This window comes from Artemia franciscana, chromosome 3 (genome assembly GCF_032884065.1).
Source record: "Artemia franciscana chromosome 3, ASM3288406v1, whole genome shotgun sequence".
Classification (NCBI taxonomy): domain Eukaryota; kingdom Metazoa; phylum Arthropoda; class Branchiopoda; order Anostraca; family Artemiidae; genus Artemia; species Artemia franciscana.
The window spans coordinates 27,343,034-27,363,471 of record NC_088865.1 but is presented as its reverse complement, the minus strand read 5'-3'; the positions used below and the strand labels follow the sequence as shown (position 1 = coordinate 27,363,471).

The window sequence follows — 20,438 nt, the reverse complement described above, 5'->3', positions numbered from 1 at the left end:
CTATGATTCAACTAAACTTTTTCATTATCCAAAATATTCACGCGAGGTTTCAGCTTCGAAGTGTTGCTGGAAAAGGGAAATTTTCGTCAGTAATTCATGAATCTAGAGGGTGTAAAATTGAAATTACTATTTTTGTAAGTAAATCTTGGTTTTATCACATTTTGTGGTTGCCAGTAATCTTTTAATTCGAGCACTTCTTATGTCTGATTTTTTACCCAGCGATTTTCGATATTAGGCCAAATCTAATTAAAATAGAAAGAGTTTATCAGAAGATAGAAAACTCAGCTTTAATTACTCATTAAAATAATAATTAAACTAGCTATAAATTTCTCAAAGATTTTAATAAAAGAGAATCGAACAAGTAAAAATCTATTTCTTAGTTACCCCAAACTGATATGACGTAAATTGCAAAATTGTAGCTGTGCAATGGAACTTAAACTTGTCTTTTGTATTCTTGTCTTTGTGCTTAACAGAGTCTATTAGTCTCCTAAAATTTTATTCAGTTAAATTTATCTGCCTCCCTTTGAATACCTTGCTAAATATTTTTTATATTACAAACATATTTTGTCACTAAATATAATGATGATACTCGATGACGAGTTTGATATGCCCTTCAATTGACAGTTTTTGTCAATTCAGAGGTTTCATGATATCTCTCGAGGCATTTATCTGAATGTGTTTATATATTTTTGATTTAAATGACAGTTCTTTCTTTGTCTCATGACGTTCTGTTTGCAGGTAGAATTTATATGACTGATTAAAAATTGGCTAAAATTCTATCTGGAGAATAGTCCAAAGGGATATGATTTACTTGGATGGCTGAATTCTTCTTCCATAAAGGTAATTTATTTATATTTTATAAATATATGTAAAAAATTTGCACCCATTAAAGGGTATATTTAGGTGAATCTTTTCAGTCGGTATCATTGAATTGGAGGAGGGTATTTCTCTGCATAGGTGTGCTGTTTTTTTTATGGCACTTAATATTAACCAAGTGACATATAGCGATCGCAAATTCTGTCGGTCTGTCTGTCCTGGTTTTGCTACTTTCGGCACTTCCAGGTAAGCTAGGACGATGAATTTTGGCAGGCGTATCAGGGACCAGATCAGATTAAATTAGAAATAGTTGTTTTCGCGATTTGACCATCTAGGGGGAGTTGGGGGTCGGTTAATTCGGAAAAAATAGAAAAAAAATGAAGTATTTTAAACTTACGAACGGGTGATGAGATCTTAATGAAATTTGATGTTTGGAAGGATATCGTGTATCAGGGCTCTTATTTTAAATCCCAACCAGATCTGGTGACATTGGGGGGAGTTAGGGGGGAACCTAAAATCTTGGAAAACGCTTAGAACGGAGGGATCGGGATGAAACTTGGTGGGAAAAATAAGCAGAAGTCCTAGATACGTGATTGACATAACCGGAACGGATCTGCTCTGTTTGGGGGAGGGGGGATGATTCTGAAAATTAAAAAATGAGGTCTTTTTAACTTACGAAGGAGTAATCGGATCTTAATGAAATTTGAAGTTTGGAAGAGTATCGTGTCGCAGAGCTCTTATTTTAAATCCCGACTGGATCCGGTGACATTGGGGGGAATTGAGGGGGGAACCTAAAATCTCGGAAAACGCTTAGAGTTGAGGGATCGGGATGAAACTTGGTGGGAAAAATAAGCATAAGTCCTAGATACGGGATCTACATAACCGGAATGCTCTCTTTGGGGGAGTTGGGGGGAGGGTTAATTCTAAAAAAAAATAGAAAATGAGGCATTTTTAAATTACGAAAGAGTGATAGTATCTTAATGAAATTTCGTATTTAGAAGGACTTCGAAACTCAGATCTCTTATTTTGAATCCCGACCAGATCCAGTGTCATTAGGGGGGGGGGGGGGTCCGAAATCTTGGAAAACGCTTAGATCAGGATGAAACTTGGTGGAAAGAATAAGCACAAGTCTAAGATAGGTGACTGACATAACCGGACCGGATCTGCTCTCTTTGGTGGAGGTGGGGGGGGGGTAATTTGGAAAAAATAGAAAAAAGTGGTATTTATAACTTACGAACGGGTGATCAGATCTTAATGAAATTTGATATCTAGAAGGATCTTGTGCTTTAAAACTCTCATTCAAATCTCGACCAGATCCAGTGACATTGAAGGGAGTTGGAGAGGGAAACCGTAATTCTTGGAAAACGTGAAAATTGAGGTATCTTACGAGTGGTTGATCGGATCTTAACGTAACTTTACAAGCTTTAACTTAACGAGCTTTAATCGTTTCTCTCATCTGTTGATTTTCCCGCAAAAGATCTGAAACTTGCTTCTCTAGAATCGATTTCTCAGCTTTTTTTTGTCCCTCATTTTTTTGCAGCCTTTCGATTTTGAATCAATTGTTTCGTGTCTCCTTTGTCCGTTTTACTGGTTTTCTTTTTCGTCTTCTGCTCCAAATTTTCTTGTTTTGTCTGTTTCCCGTCTTTTGTATTCTTTTCAACTATTGCTGTACCACTATACTCATATTCAAAGCTAACTGTATTTTGATTTTGCCATATATCTTGTATCTCGTAACTGCGTTTGCCATCTCCTGCATTCTTTTCAACTATTGCTGTACTGCTATATTCATATTCAAAGCTAACTGTATCTTGGTTTTGCCATGTATCTTGTATCTCGTAACTATCTTGGATATTTATTAAAAACTCGCTATTCAGTAAATTCCTTTGAAGAAGCTTCATCGCTGATTTGAGGGGAAATTTCATTAAAAAACGCATTAATACCATCAAAAGGTATTTCTAATTCAAAACTTCGATTTATGTTAATATCTATTGTGTTGTTGCTTCGTGTAAGTTAGTTTCACAACTAGAAAGTTTTGACGAATTCATTTCATTATACGCACGAACTGCATAGCTCTTGCACCAATATTTGCACCAATCAATGTAAAGAGAATTGATGACGTATGATCTTGGACTGTTACAATCGCTAACATTCCTTTCCGTTTCACGGTTGTAACAGCCCAGTTCGTCTTTGTTTCTTAGCTGTAACAGCCTAACGTAACAGTGCTATTTTAATTTTGGTTATAATTAAAATCTTACGATCTACAATATTACCTTTGTAATAACCCAGTATGCATTTAACTTCTGTAAGGGCACATAACAACAGTATGATTCAAATTATTAGATATACATTCAGCCATTGAAATATATGGCTGAAACCAAAAAATCGGTGTGGTTCAACCTGGCAATTAGGTTCAAATAAATACCAGTGGAACATTTTTTTTTGGCGAACTGTACTTATTTACCCATCTTGGCAGCTTATTTTTATTTATTTAATTCTATTTTTTTAGATCAAAATGTACCATCGTATCAATATTTGTGGTAATAACTAGTAATTGTGACTTCGAACTACATTCTTGAAATTGGGTCTCTTTTTTACAAAATTGGAATAAATCAGAGATATTTATAAATAAATAAAAAATCGATTAGGGTCCCAAGGACATCATTTGTCCCCTGTACCATTGTAGGTCTACTGATAGGCTAATGAAAACCGCCACTATCAACTCTTTCTCCTTTTTGCTTTTGCTACAAATGCTATTGTAGAGTTGCGAAGTTTTCGGGGGAGCACGTTTAACCTTGATAATACGGCAAACTTGAAATTTTTTACATGAATTTTCACCGGTCAAAACTTTTAACATTAATATCTATTGACTCCTAAAGACAATTAAATCTTCCAAGGGAAGTCACACTTAATGTATACTTGGTGTCAGTGTTCATGCGTTTGTCATTTCTTTTTGCTGATTTTTGTATCCATGTCATTGTCAAATGACAAAGAATAGAATATCAAGCCATGAAAATTTGTGTGGTACTATTCATTCCATTCTACCACGTACATATGTGAATTTCACGCAAATTTTGCTATCATTAACATAAAGCAGAACAGATACCTTATAGACCTTAACTTGGCTCCAAAGTGCAAAATAGGGTAATTAACTTCTCTTTTAAAGTTAAGATCACAGTTATCTATAGACTTAAACAGCGGTCTTCAGTAATGATATCAATTTGAAATGATGTTTAGAGTCTAAAATCCAAAAAAAGGATTCTATAGAATTAGGATCAACAACAATAGAGGGTCAACAACAAATTGTTGGGAGCAGTATATACTGAATGAATTACTCTATTCTGTTTCTTTTTTCATTTCGATTGTCGTGTTATTGATTATATTAATTGTGTTCTATATATATATATATATATATATATATATATATATATATATATATATATATATATATATATATATATATATATATATATATATATATATATATATATATATATATATATATATATATATGTATGTATGTATGTATGTATGTATGTATTGACCCTATCCCAGTAAACTAAATTGAATTAGTTTATATTCATATATATATATATATATATGTATTGACCCTATCCCAGTAAACTAAATTAATATAATATATATATATATATATATATATATATATATATATATATATGTATGTATGTATGTATGTATGTATGTATTGACCCTATCCCAGTAAACTAAATTGAATTAGTTTATATTCATATATATATATATATATATATGTATTGACCCTATCCCAGTAAACTAAATTGAATTAGCTTTAATGGTTTAAATTAAACCCTTAGTTCAAACACTGCTTTTTATTTTGAAATAAAAATTTGAACGACATTCTAAACAGAAAGACATTCTAAACTCATTGACAAATACCCCCCCCCCCCCAAAAAAAAAAAAAAAAAAAAAAACAACAACAAACAAACATGACTATGACGTAAAACTGTCTTAGTACTTTGCAATAATTCCGAAAGATTTTAACCATTGGGAACATTTCCAAAAGTGTAAATCTCTTCATCACTGTTTTAATACAAAACAGTTGTATCTGAGACCAGATCACAGATATCGTAGCATATCAACAAAGATATGATTAAAATTAACTGTTGCTAGCCACATAGATTAAGTAGTTGAGTACAGAAAAATGACGGTGTGCATTAAACAATGAAAAGACTACATAGAATTATTCAGACAATAAGTGAAACATAAATTAGAGTGAAAAAAGAAATTAGTTAGTGAGTCATTGTATATACGTTTTATGGATAAAATCTTCATACAGAATTAATACATGATGTTTATTTGTATTATAAGAAAAGAAATTATTTTCAATTCTTTTTTGCTTATTCTGAATGTTATAAGGGATTTTTCTATGACATTTGAGATGGAGAGGAGATCTTCATAATTTAGAAATAAATGATAAACATCCCGGAGAGCTTTTCAGAGCACACATGACTTCGAATTGACGTTTCATTTGTTGAGTATTTTTTTCATAGCACTTGGTACTTTAAAAGTGCTATGCAATCGCAATCTGTCTGTTTGTCTGTCTGTCGGTCCTGGTTTAGCTAGTTCGGGTACTTCCATATTAGCTAGAACGATGAAAATTGGCAGGCGTATCAGGGCCCGGACCAGATTAAATTAGATATAGTCGCTTCCCCGATTCGACCTTCGAGGAGGGGGGGGGGTAGAGGAACTGTTAATTCGGAAAAATTAGAAAAAAGGACACTTTTTCGGTGACATTTGGGGGAGTTGGAGGGGGGAAGCCAAAAATCTTAGCCGAAAAGTTTTGGGCTAATCAGAAGTTCCAGCTAATCAGTTTCGGCGAATAGTTTGGACTCTCACCCGTCCGCTACATATTTGTTTTACTTGAAACTGGCACATTGACATTTCTGGCCAAAAAAACGATATAAATAGGTTATAACTTTAAGGAAGAAATGGTGCTGTTGAGTTTCCTATCGACCCCGTAGGCATGCTTTATTGTTGTTTCAATTTTTTCCAACAAAATGGCCATTTTTCAATATTTGAATCCAATATAAGGGGTTCTACTTAAAATGCCTCGTGGTTAAAAAGATACTGGGAAAGGACTGGCTGCTCATCAATCATTCCTGGTCCTTTATTAGGGCACTAGAACTTCTAATTCCAGGTTTTATTATTCCCCTCCCATGTTTTTATAACAACTCCTTTCATGCGAAAGTGGTGGAGAAAAAATATATGCGATGTATTTCGCTCTTTATTATGTCATTAAAAAGGAATGTTCCGAAAAAGACGTTTTTTCAAAGAAAAGTAAAGGCCATCTTAACTGTTGTAAACATAACCTGCCTCCTTCCCTAACTGTAAAATCACTTTTCTGGGGGTCTTTTGGGTAAGCCTTTGAGGAGGGGGCTTCTTTGTCTAGGTGAGTAAGTATCTCCGTTTGGTATCCATTTAAGCTTATTTTCACGTCTAGGGTCAAAGTATTTTTTCATCCTTAGTGTTTTTTTCTTAAATAAAAAAGCAAAATATTTGGCTGAACGCTTGTGAGCTGAACATGTATCCATCCTATTGCAATGCTGTATATAAGAAGTCTCCAAGACAGGGGTGCAAGTTGTGAGAAAATAAATGATTGAATTAGTCCAAACACCAGGGGTTGAGGGAGGGGATATAAATCTACGGTAGATTTCATTTGTGCGTATTGTCTAAATTTGTTAAAGTGTTTTGGTTCTTGTATGGTCTGTTGAACTTTATTTGCCCTTGTATAGACAGACTTTAATTCACTTAGCATATGGAGCCACCAATTTATATCAGTCTTCCACGTTTGCTATAACTGTATATACTCTTTCAGCATCAGGGCATTGACAATACGGCCAAAAAGAAGAAAATAACTTCGTGCTGTTATTCACATGAAGAAGAACAACTTTTGTTAAATTATGTATTTATTGACAAGCATATGTCTGAATGATTCTATGTTGCTAATTTACTTTGACTGATTACATTCGAGGTAAATTGCAAGTCTTGAGGCATTTCTTTCCTATATATTATTGATCCTTCCTATTTTCAGAAGTTCTCTCAGCAAAACACTCGGGAAGGAAAGTTCAGGACACGTTCAAGAAAGTTCTGAAATACTCATTTAGGACACAAAGAAAGTTCTACCAGTTAAATATGTAGGGAGGAAGTTAGACACCCGTCACTACCCTGCCTGCATGGAGATCAAGTAAGTAATATTCTAGATTTCTAAACTCTACATATTAGATTAGTTTAGCTTTCCCCTTGCTTGTTTGATTGTATTTATATATATACGTACTCAATAACCTGCACACTCAAAGGGAATTTCACTTACAAATTGGTACTGTTTTTCCCACACCCTTTAGAATTGACGTTCATATCAAGACATTAAGAATGAAGCATGCTGAAGTTAAATGCGGAGGAGGAGGGAACTCCAACTAATTGGCAGATTCTGTGTGAAATACAATAATTAATCTAATGAAAATGCAACCATTTTGAATTGGAAGGCATGGGTATCTTCTTATCCCCATTATATTCATAGACGAAGTGTATTTTATTTTTACTTTAAGGGACTAGTACACACATTTCGCTAAAAGAGGATTTTCCTTCATATTTCTTTCTTAATTATTTTTTCCCTTCTTTGACTCTTTGGCTCTTTGTCTTGATCTTTGGCTCGTTCTTGACTGTGTTTTGTTAGCTCTGTGGCTATACATCGGGTATATAGGTGCATTGAGTCTAGTGTATTATACTTACTATGGGCTAGTGTTCATTTTTTACTTGATTGTCTCCAAGCGAGCAACCGTGATTTTTGCCTAACAAGGACAAGTGCTATTTTTCTATTCTGATTTTTACGTATTTTTATATAATATCAATAATTATTGCAATATTATGAAACTGTTTCGCTTATTTTTATCTGCAAAATATCGGTTTACGAGATTTTTAAGAAAAAAAAAGAATTTTGAAGATAGAGATCAATTACTTCTTACCTCAAATCAATAGAGTGTGAACTGTTGAATTACGAAATTGTACAATAGGAATATATGTTGTTTTTTACACGAAACAAAACGAAAATTCCATGTATTTCTCATAATAAAGAAAAAAGTCACGAAGAAATGAAGAAAACGAGGACAATAAACAGCCAATGAAAACTTTGAATAATTTTGCAAATATTTCGGTCAAGAACTCTGCTGGACCGTCCTCAATGCAAAATAAAACTGATAAAAATATAAAAAAAAACCAAACCTTTAAACAAAACACAAAATAAAATAGGATAACTGAATAAAAACACAAGTCTAAATGGCATTTCACAATTTCATTTTATGTAAAGCGCTCGTAAAGGCTAATCGCTTTCCAGGTAGAATATTATCAGAGATTTTTTTGTTTGCACAACATATATTAATTTTATTTTCATTGGGCCTAGGATAAAAAAAAACAAGGTCAAACTTGGACAATTAAAATAAAGGGCAAATCGGCTTAGGTGTTACATTGCATTTTACATGCCTATCTTCTGTATACTTGCTTTGTCCTAATTATTTATAATTTAAAAAAGTTCAGAAATAAAAAAATCTGTACACGTTTTAAAAATCTGATTGATTCAAATAAACGTTATCTTTGTCTCTCGTCAATTTCCCTTGTTTTTGGATTTCATCAATAAAATGAAGGGATCGATTCCAATAATGTGGCCGTGAGCAATTTTTTAATACGTAAAATGAACGGTTTCATGAAATGATGTATAACATGCTGTGGTTGATACAAACATGATATCGCTTCGTCACTACCACTGATCGCTTGCTCATAAAATGTCAAATTTTAAGTTCGTTGTAATTCAGTGTTTAAGTATCATTTCGTGATTTCAGATTGCCTCGGTAATCAATGAAGGATTCTTGGAATTTCAAGGTGTGTCGAATTTGTTCCACTTACTCTATAGTATCAGTTATCAAGGTAAGTGGTTTTATGCACGTCCAAAATCTTTATTTTTTCAAGTTGTGTGTTTCTTTTTGTTGCTGTGATTCTTTTTAATTATTTTTTTTATTTTTAGATTATCACGTTTCCTCTAATTTCATTCCACAGAACGTTAGCGCCCCTCCCATCAAATTATAGAAACTTAAATGAGGTGCACTTTTGAATTTAGTTTAAAGTTTATTTGGACCTTTTAAATGGTTTCTTAAGCCTCGGTGTCTTTCCTTAGTAAATTTCGAAAATAGGGGAAAAAACCAAATAACAGTATAATTTTACTACGGAAGAAATAGAGAAAAAACAATACTAAAGTATAGCCGAAAACTAATATTTTGTGGCCCGTTTTCGTTAAATTAACAAAAACAAAGCAAGGAAAATCAAGTTGCCTCCTCTCCTCCATATTCACACTCTGAGATGAGTTGGATCGTCTTTAGGATAGATCTCGTCAGTAACACAAATAACAATGTATCTGATAACGCCTACTAACATTTTCTTTTTTTTTCAGATTTTTGTTGTGATTCATTTTTATTGTGTTATGCTTAAATGAAAACTAAATTAATATCTTTTTGTTGAAGGACTTTTTTTGTCTCTGAGTGTTAAGATTATTATTACTCGGTGACCAATTTGATATGTCTAGCTGATAAGTTTTAGCTCGATTTTTATTTTTGAATTTAGAAAGTCTCAATGTTGAATAATTCATATCTTCTGATAGAATATGATTTAATGTCGCTATTCAAGCTATTTCAAGGAGAAGAGAGGACTGCTACTTCAATAATTGAGAATTTTCTATTTGACTACTCATTTCCATTCTCCTTTTCGTGTAATCCAGCATGTTTGACGTATACTATAGCCCACTCGGAAAGAGCTCTGCCATCAAAACTCAAAGCACATGCATGTGTCTAAAGGAAAGAAATGGCTAGCAAATTCAGTTTCCAACTCCTTGGTAATTGGTAAATGATTATGTTTGCCCAGTCAAAACCATAAAAAGCTTAGGGTTTCTTATGATTCTTGCCAGTTATATTTTAACTATAACACCATGTACTGTTTTGGAAATAACTATATGAGTAAATGCCCGAATTTACAGTCTAGCTTCATTGATGTAAGTTCCTGGTTGTGAATGATGATAACGTTTGCCCTCTTTGACTTTTGTTGAAAAATCACTGTCCATGTACTCTACTTGATGCATATTCCTTCTATATTTTCCATTCAAATTCTGTGACGAAAGGGGACTATGATACTTGAATTATTTATCAAGAACCAAAGTTATCTGTCTGTTTGTTAAACAATGGTGCACTGTAAGTCGGTCCCTTGAAAATTTGAAATATCACACGATTAAACTATATGCACGATTTAGTTCATGTCCGTATTTACAGTTTAGCTCCATCGATGTGAGTTGCCCGTTTTGAATGATGAAAACACTTGCCCTCTCTGACTTCTGTTGAAAAATCAGTGTCCATGGACTCTACCTGATGCACATTCGTTCTTTTTTTTCATAAACATTACGACAATTATCGTACTTCAATATTTTTTTTTTTCATTTTAGGCCATCTAGAGTGAAGTCTTTCAGTGTTTCACGACTCCTAATTTATTACTGATGAACGATAGCTCTGATGACACTTTACGATTCTATTTGATGGGTTTTTTTTCAAGCTAAACTAAGTTTTTTTTATTTAAAAAAATGTTAATTACAATTCGCCCTCATAAGGGGGGGGGGCACTTCCTTCGAAAATGATGTTCAACCCCCCACCTTCCCCCAAAGAAATATTTCGGCTACATACAACCCGAAACATTGTTTTCTGATTTGTTTCCTCGTACCTCTGCATCAACTTTAAACATCCTATACATTTCCCCCAACAATTTAACTTTTAGTTTTTGTCCATCACCATTCTCAAATAAGAGCAAGGAATTGGGACCAAGCAAAAAGCCATTGTTTATAATTCGAATTGGGAAAAATTGCAACTTAAATGAATGTTTGCATGCGGTTTATTTTTCAACTGAGCGGAATATGGCTTGAAATCAGGCTTGTGTTTTTCTAGCGTTAGAACAGATATACTTAACCATAGGCTGAAATGGGGAGTTTGTTATGCCTCATTCGTGGTTAGATTTTTACTAATACCGAGATTTGGCTAGCACTAATGTGTGCCAATCATATTTTTGTAGTATTTCCGATTGGGTGAAAAGTTCTGATTGTCTCAATTTATCTCTAGCCAAATCTTTTTATTAGTAAAATCCCCTTTTACTAATGAGATTGCGCGAACATTTAGGGAGAAATTTAAATAAAGTTCCACCATTAAAAATGCAAGGAGGGTGCTAATGATGGTACGCCACCCGTTTTCCAATAGGATTAAGTAAGTAAATTTTCCAGACTACTAAATTTTTGTATTGCGCATGCTTGTTTTATTTATACATAGTTTTCCTATTTGTTTAAAAACAACCTGCACACTAGGGAAGAGATTTCTCCTTTTTCAGATCGGTTTTCTTTCCAATCTCGTTTAGAATAGCCGCTCATATCAAGAAATTAAAGAATGGAGCTCTAAATGTGGCCTTTTTTTTGGGGGGGGGTGATAGACATTTATCCCCTTTGGAATATGAGTGAATGGGAAAATTGAATGCAAAAAATAAGGAATTATTGTAAATATGAGCAAGAAACTCCCCAGTACCCCAGTTTTTTTTTTTTTTTTTTTTTTTTTTTTTTTTTTTTTTATAACTACTTTTTCTCAATTCACCGTGGCCTTGATGTCGGCCTGAGAATTTCCTGAGCATATTGAGCGGCTGAAAAACGAACTAATTATACTTTCATGCCAAGCATAGGTAAAGCGACACTTGGTGTATTACAGTTTATGTGGTGGAGTTGCTCGGACCGACGCGGGGACTTATTTGAATTTTCACTGAAATATTTGCCGACTCTCAATGACGAAGAATGCTCATCTCACTCTGATCTCAACCCTATTTTAGCCATAAATATATACATTTCCTTCTCAACTCCCTCACGGAAATCCTTTTATTCAAAATGTTATGATGTGTTTGTTCGCATGTTAACAAGTGTTCCCAATAGAAATCAAGTGTATTACTCCTTCTTCTAGACTAGACTTTTTTCTAGACTAATAGTCTAGTAAACGCATGGTTTTGACCCGGCATTTGAGCCACAAAAATCTTCAGGAAAATTCGCTAAATAACATCAAAAATCGGCCAAATTCGGCCGTGCTGAAATACCCCTTGTTTCAGGGAATAGTGTTGAAAAACAAAAAATCGCTAAATAACAATTCAAAAATGGACCAAATTCGGCTGTTCAGAAATACCCCTTGTTTCAGGGAATAGTGGCGAAAAAGGGGATCTCAAATTTAAACTATAATGTTTCTGGATTGAAAGGTTGTTTTCGTATTGATTCAAGTCCGAGGAGATTGAAAATCACATCAGAATCGAAAAATTCCATCGCTTAATACCTCATTCCCACCATAGGCGAGATCAAAAGGTGTAAAAATACGTAAAAAGGTGTGGTGCTTTAATTATATAATTCGCCTATCCCGCCTATGATTATAACAGGAGTTACCGTTTGAAAAATTATGTAACAAAACCTTCTGCTGCTTTCCTTCTGAGGCATAGTACTAAATAATTGTTACCAGTGGACTCAGTTGACATACATCTAATTGGTTCAAGTTTTTCTTCTTTTAGGGCTAGAGCATACAATCCTGTTGAAAAATAATAATTAGAACTATCGTCATGCCATCAAAATCATGGAAATTGAGGTAAGTCATCATCACGTATGGTTTTGCTTTCTCTCTTGTACGATTTTTTATTTACCTTTTCATAATTCGTTGCAGATACGATGTGACTCGCATGTTTTTCGTCGTCTTTAGCTTTTGACATATCCCTAAGTCTTCAACTTAAATTAGGATTTACGTTGATTTCGGCTTAATTCAGGAGTATAATGTGGCAATGCACTTTCAGCTCTTTTCAAAATCTATTTTTGATTTCTTGTAATGCTTTTTCATTTAGTTCTAATTTCTGAAATTGTTTTTGATGATTATTTCATGTTCAACAGATTGAACTTGGTTTATTGTCACCATCTAAGTTGAATTTCCTTTATGTGTTGAGAAAATGCTCTGAGGAATTTTTTATTAGTAGTTCTTAGTATGAAACAAAGCCGTTTCTGGCTTAGTTCTAATACCTGTAGAATAAATTTGTTTAGAAACGAAATGCTATTTTTTGGGAGAACTTCTGAATTCAGGGTTTCTTCGTTCAGAGTTTTAGATATTTAATCTTATTGCTATGGATTTATTATGCATCTTTCTGGATTAATATGGTAAAAGAACTATTTCACTCTGAGCTTCTAAATTTTGTTCTTAGACTACAGTTTGTACACTGATACGGTTTGTACACATGGAGCAATGATCGGTTTCTTATTATTTTAAATAAAAGTCAAAACTAATTGACCTGGTATGGATATGCCAATTGTATAAATTTCGAAGTTTGAAGATTTTTGGATTTGTTCGTATTCTCTTTTCTGAAAATTCTGATTGTTCAGTGGAAACATCTTTGGTTGCCTGGTGTTGTCTATGTAAACTTTTGCAGTAAACGATGATAAATTAGATGCTGTTGCTGATTCCTTGTTATATCTAGGATCCAATTCCTGAGTTAATTTGACTGTTGGTCATAAATACTAAAGGTTTTATGATTCTCGTAAACTCTTCTCTTACCAGTTCTGAAAATATCCAAGCGAAACTTCAGCTTCGAAGTGTAGCTGGAAAAGGAAAATTTTCGTCAGTAATGGTTGGATCTAGAGGGTGTGAAATTCAGTTACTATTTTTTGTAAGTAAATGAGATTTTTTTGGTTGTCAATATTTTTTTAATTTGAGCACTTCTTATGTCTAATTTTTAACCCAGCGATTACCGAATTGGGCCAAATCTAATCAAAATAGAAAGAGTCTGTCAGAAGATAGAAAACTCAGCTTCAATTACCCATTAAGATAACAATTAAACTAACTATCGATTTCTCAAAGGGTTTTATAAAAGAGAATCTAACTATTAAAGTTCTATTTCTCAGTTATCCCAAACTGATATGACGTAAATTGCAAAATTGTAGCTGTGTAATGGAACTTATTCTTGTCTTTTAAATAAAACGAAATATGCAGCTTCAGTCTATATCCATGAATTACGAGATATTTCTTGTAATTTTAATAGTTTAAAATCATTGTTTATTAGAACTAGAAATTATTTGACGGACGACCGTCTAAATTTATGCTCATCATGTCTAATCTTGTATTTGTCACCATATTTAATAATGAATCTAGTTCCTGCATACCGTTAATAGTTGAATGAGCAGAACATATGTTCTTTTCCAAACGTAGTTCAAGCGACACTTAATAAATTACAGTTTATGTGGTCGGTATGCTCAGAGCGGAGCAGGGACTTATTTGAATTGTCACTGAAATATTAAAGGGCATATCTAGCTTGAAAGTTCTGTAAAATTATGTGCATTCGTTGGTCTCCCTTATGGCTGAAATATGGTGGTCTCTAAAGAATTTACTTTATCGATGTTACATAAATAGCAAAGGAATTTTTTTTTATGCTATTCTTTGTTATGGAATAATAATAACGGTAGTGCTTTATCTTATGTCTACAAGACATTTTTTTTTATGGCAACTCCTTTGATGTGAATTGACTAAAAAAAATATTGGATGCATATTGCTCTTTACTATGTCGTTGCCACCGCACCGACTGATTGTGTTTAACAGAGTTTATTATTTTCCTAAAATTTTATTCATTGAAATTTATCTGCCTCCCTTTGGATACCTAGCTAAATATTCTTTTTTATTACAAACTTTTTTTATCCTTAAGTATTATGATGATACTCGATGACGAGTTTGATATGCCTTTCGATTGACAGTTTTTGTCAATTCAAAGGTTCCATGATATCTATCGAGGCATTTGTCTGAATGTGTTTATATATAATTGATTTAAATGATGGTTCTTTCTTTTCTCTCATGACATTCTGTTTGCAGGTAGAATTTATATGACTGATTGAAAACTGGCTGCAATTTTATCTGGAGAATAGTCCAAAGGAATATGATTTATTTAGATGGTTGAATGCTTCTTCCTTAAAGGTGATTTATTTACATTTTAGGAACATATATTAAAAAAACGCACATTAAAGGGTATATTTAGGTGAATCTTTTCTATCGGTTTCTTTGAATTGGAGGAGAGGATTTCACAGCATAGGTGTGATGTTTTTTTTTCTTTTTTTATTGCTTGATCTCTGAAACTAAATATAGCACATTTTGAGGCCATCACTTTTTTGGGTGTCTTTCAGATAGATCTGAAGATGGGTGCCTCTCTCTAGGTATGTTATTTTTATTTTTTTCAAGTATCACCGTTTGGTTCCTATTTTTAAACAGTGCGTGGTAACAAACTGTAAGTAAAGAAAGACCCGAGTCAATAGTAACTGAAACTCTAAAAACGGAATTTTGACATCAATAGATACATCAAAAGAATGGGATTTTTATGCTGATTTTAAATATATAAGTTTCATTAAGTTTAGTTCTACTTATCAGAAGTTACGAGCCTGAGAAAATTTGCCTTATTTTCGAAAAAAAGGGGAAACACCCCCTTAAAGTCATAGAATCTTGATGATCGGTTCTAGACTTGTATCGACTATGAGTGCACAGTTGAATTCTCCTGTCATTCCAGGTAATGAGCATCATGCGAAAGAATGTTTACTTTTTCTGGGATCCTCAGAAAATAAAAACTATTGATAAAATAGTTTTTATAGCTATTGTATAACTATAGTTTGTATAGCTTAAACAAAGTTTTTCTGCGGATGAATTTGGATTTTCAGCGCAAATTGTTAAAAAGGTAGCGTCGAGCATTTCCCCTTTATTGGCGCATATTTCTAATCTATCACTTACACATGGGATTTTTCCTGGGCTTTTAAAAAAAGCAAGTGTTATAGCATTACCTAAAGCCGATAATTTGACTGATTATTCAGATTATAGAGGTATTTCTTTGCTTCCAGGTTATAGTAAAATTTTGGAAAAAATTGCAAATAGTCAACTACAAAAATACCTATTGATAATAAGATATTACACACTTCTCAATATGGATTTATAAAGGGAAAGTCAACCGAACCGGCAATTCATGAACTTTAATTGAATATAAATGATTCATTAGATGATGATCTACATTCTTTGGCAATTTTCCTTGATGTCGCTAAAGCATTTGACACTGTAAATCATTCTTTGCTTCTTACGAAACTTAAGTTTTATGGATTTTAAACACAAACTATTAATTTTTTTGCATATTATCTTTCTGGGAGACGACTAGAATGTATTGATAAATCCCGTGATCTTCGTTCAGATACTTTCCAGATTATTTACGGAGTACCTCAAGGCTCTCCTTGGGCCTGTTTTATTTCTTCTTTTTATAATTGATTTACCGGATGTTTTGCCTCTTTTTAAAATTATTATGTTTGCTGAGGATGTAGTAATTTTTTCCTCTCACCGGGACTTAGCAGTTCTTTTCTATAACCTTGAATGCACATTGCAAGATATATCTTTTTGGTACTCAAGGAATTTATTAGCTCTTAATGAGAAAAAGTGCCAGTATATGTTGTTTTTGCGAACTGGATCGGTCATTTCAGATGGATTCTTTTTTGTTGAATGGGCTTGAATTAAAAAGGGTTGATCAGTTTAAATACTTTGGTGTTATTTCAGATGTAAATTTGTCGTTTCATAAATATGTGAAAACCCTATCGTTAAAAATTTCCCGAAATATTGGTACTCTATCACGTCTTAGTTATTTTTTTCTAAAAATATTCTAAATATCATTTATTATTCCTTTAATCCACCCATATTTTCTTTATTGTATTTCTGTTTGGGTTTCTACTTTTCCATCTGTATTTAAATCTCTACAAATACTCCAGAATAAAGCAATGAGAATTCTTTTTAATGTTGAGCATAGATCTTCAGTGAGACACTTATATTGGAATTCAGGAATATATTCTTTGGATCAACTTCATACAATTTCTATTTCTAATAGTTGTCATGATTATTTATACAATAGTTTACCTTCAAATTTCTTTGGTATTTTTTCAACTAATTCCCAATTTCATAATTATCCAACCACTCATCGTTCAAATTTTTCGTGTGAATTTCGTCCTGAGTCAAGAACTGCTTTCAGTATCCGTCATACTGGGTTAAAAATTTGGAACTCAGTTCCAGTATCAGTACAAGAATTTAGCAATAAGTGAGAGTTTTTAAAATAATAATAAAAAAAAATTAACGACGCATTGATGAAAATAATTTTTTCAGAAATAATGAACTTACGATTTATTAAAAAATTGCAAAACATAATCGCCAAGTTGAAATTTGTCAAAATTATTGGGTGCGAGGATTAAAGGTATGACGGATTTATATTTAAGTCATGACGGGTTTTCAAATATTTAAATAAATAACAAATGATTAGGTGATTTGTGTTTATGTGTTGCGGGGATTTTTTTTTTTTTTTTATGTTGATGCTGTAGGCCTATATTTACTTTGGCTTGATTTATTTTATTTTGTCAGAGCTAAAGTATGTAACATTGTCACTGCTAGTTTTATTTTCGTTGTGTAACATTGTCAGTGCTAAGTGTGCCACCAGGCATGTGCACTAGTTAGTCATATATATGTATGTAAATGTTGCAAATGAAAAATTATCTATCTATCTATCCTAACCATTTTATAATCCATAAAAATCGTCTTTTTTATCTTATTTAAAAATAATTTTCCAAAAATTGGAATTTTGAAAAAGTTGAATAAAAATTACTTAAACTACTAATTATACAAACAAATATTAATTATTTAACCTTGACCATCGTTTCTTTTTTTAAATTAGACCCATCCTCCCCATAGATTTCCCCCATGAATATACTTTTATATGAAGTCAATTCTTGGAAATCCTCTTTTCGTCAAAGCAAAAAGACGAGAATTTTATGCCCTACTTAGAAACCGTTTTCTTTATTTTAATTTGTGGAATCAAATCTCCACAATTTCTGAACGTCAGTTTTCTTTCAGTCGATTATTTTTAGGTATTTCAAAAAGGGAACATTTTGCAACATAAATTAAAATTGAATATATAACAAATAGCAACTGAAGGCTTCGTTTTTGTGCTATTGTGTATACTTTTAGGGAGGAGAGGGAAAGGAACCGTTTTGATTATCACACTCCCATAATGTGATTATAAATTGCTGTTGAATCACAAATGCAAGGAGCTTAAGGTTTGGGGCAATTCCATAACAGTGCTTTGCCTCTTAATAGAAAAAAATAGAGCTTTAACCTGAAAATTTGATTTTAGGAATAAGAGCTAAATGCATGAGGAGAAAAATGTTGCCAGGGAGCCAAGCTCTCAATGACTGAGCAAGCCAAAAGGATACTGATACCACTTTTAGATTGATCTTTTAATATCGAAGAATTTAAATCATCCTTATACTGTTCTTCTTATTTACAGAGCCAGCAGGAAAGGTCAATTCAACAATGAGGCTTGTTAGTGGATTGAAGAATATTTATTATAAAAGGTATGGAAATGTTAAGTTTCCGATGGACTGCTTTTTCCAAATGCAGTTCTTGGCAAAATTCGTAGTTAAGAAATTCGATTTTAAAACAAACAGAAAGTCTGGCCGCATTATTTTTTTCTTTTGTAGCTACAAAAGCATTTTCTTGTAACTAGAAGTGGCTTTTAGATCGGTATTTGAAGGAATTATATTTTTTTAAGTTGTTGTATGGGAATATCTCATGAGTTGCTGTCAGACATAATAGCTATAATTCACAAAGCCATCTGGTTTGGTATTATTTCAAAAAAAAATTGGCACATTTAGTTTCTTGGAAGAAAAAAAATCTCAACTTCCTACGTTTGTAATTCTATTTCTATGAGTTTAATGTTGTATTTCTATTCGTAAATATGTATAGCATGTAGCCAATCAAATATCTAAAGTTTTCATGGTATTGAAGGCTTAGTAAATGAATAACCCCGTTCAAGAAATATAATTTTAATTGGTTTTAAGCTCTTCTTTTTGAACAGGAATTAAAGCTCTTAATGATAGGGTATGCCATAAGCCTACTAACACCGCTTACCCTGAATTTCTCCTAAACACATTTCTGTTTGTTTTTTGACACTCAAGTTTTTGTTGCAATTGTTGACCAACTAAGGTTCGGTTAGTGTAACTCTAGGGGTAACTTCAAACGAGAATGTCGTGGACGAAAAAAAAAATAGTTGCCTAAACTCCTGCGTAAACGAAGGTATAAATTCAATATTGTAGTGCTAATACTACATTCATGTCTAGTTTAGTGATGATTAGATTACTATTAATTATGCAAATCATGGCTAGTAGAAATTTTTTAATGAATTTTGTTTTTATTTTTGATTCGTGTAATTTTTCATTGACTCTTTCTGATCATTTTGTCGATATGACCAAATGTGGGCTTAATGTTTTTTGTATCTGATTCTTATTTTGTTCGTTCTATATCATAACTATCAGAGATCTGATTACGAATGCCAATTTACTGACATGGGTAGATTAGGCCAAGGGACATGGAGTATTTTCAAAAAATTCTTTTTCTGTTAATATTCAGACGCATTTTACTAGGCAATCTAAGAAAAGGTCGTTTTCTTGACGGTCTTTGTACTCTTCTAGATCGACATTCGAAGGAATAGTATTTTTTTTAATACGTTGTATGTAGATATTTCATAAGTTGCTGTCAGACATAATAGCTGTAATTCATAAAGTGATCTTGTTTGCTTAGGTATTATTTGGAAAAAAAATTTCTTTTCCATTTGTTTTCTTTCAAATTCTATTATATTTTAATGTAATCAAATTCTGTTTCTATTAAACCCCAGAAAAATAAACCAAACCCATTTTTTTTCAAATGTTGGTCAACTGACACTTGATAACTCATGACGCAGAGTTGCTCAGAGCGAAGGGAGGACTTGCTTGAAGTACCACGGAAATACTAAAGGGCACATCTAGCTTGAAAGTTTTGTTAAGTGAATTGCACCTATTGGTCTCCCTTTTAGCTGAAATATGTGAAATATATCGAAAGAATTTGCCTTTTCGATATTACGTAATTAGCAATGGAATTTTAATAGCTAGAATAAGTGAATGTTAAAACAATATTGTAAATGAGAATTCTGTTCTGATGCTGTTATCTCTTATGGAATAATAATAATGTGAGTGCTTTATCTTATGTCTGCAAGAAACATGATGTTATCCAGTTCTGCTACCGACTCTCAATGACGAAGAGTACTCAGCTCACTCTGATATCTCAACCCTTTTATAGCAAAAAGTATTCATTTTCTTGTCAACTACCTCACGTAAACCTTTTTATTTCAGATGCCGTGAAGTGATTGTTCGCATGTTGACAACTGTTCCCAGTAGAAACAAAGTCTGTCCAGTCCAGTTAACCACACATCTAAAAGGTACTTATCTTTCTGTATTATCTGTACTTATCTTTCTAAGGGCCATATTACATGCTTAGAACTTATTCACATACCCTTGGAAGAAAGTTGTTTGTGTTTAAACTTTTGTCTCATATGAAAACGATTGGCCAATTTCTATCCTTTCAACCCAAATTAGGAGTTAGGTGCAGCCCTGCTCGTTCAACATTTTGAGCGAAAATTTTAACGAT

The 20,438-nt window shown here is 32.8% G+C and overlaps 1 protein-coding gene across 1 annotated transcript in view; it reads left to right on the top strand.

Annotated features, from left to right (window-relative positions):
- Nucleotides 1–20,438, top strand: part of LOC136025105 (uncharacterized) — a 107,668-nt gene that overhangs the window by 20,162 nt on the left and 67,068 nt on the right. Inside the window, exons 5-11 of the mRNA XM_065700835.1 lie at nucleotides 739–840; nucleotides 6,884–7,036; nucleotides 8,685–8,769; nucleotides 12,457–12,530; nucleotides 14,787–14,888; nucleotides 18,265–18,331; nucleotides 20,144–20,229. The gene's annotated coding sequence lies outside the window, so the exon portion shown is untranslated. The remainder of the gene's footprint in view (nucleotides 1–738; nucleotides 841–6,883; nucleotides 7,037–8,684; nucleotides 8,770–12,456; nucleotides 12,531–14,786; nucleotides 14,889–18,264; nucleotides 18,332–20,143; nucleotides 20,230–20,438) is intronic.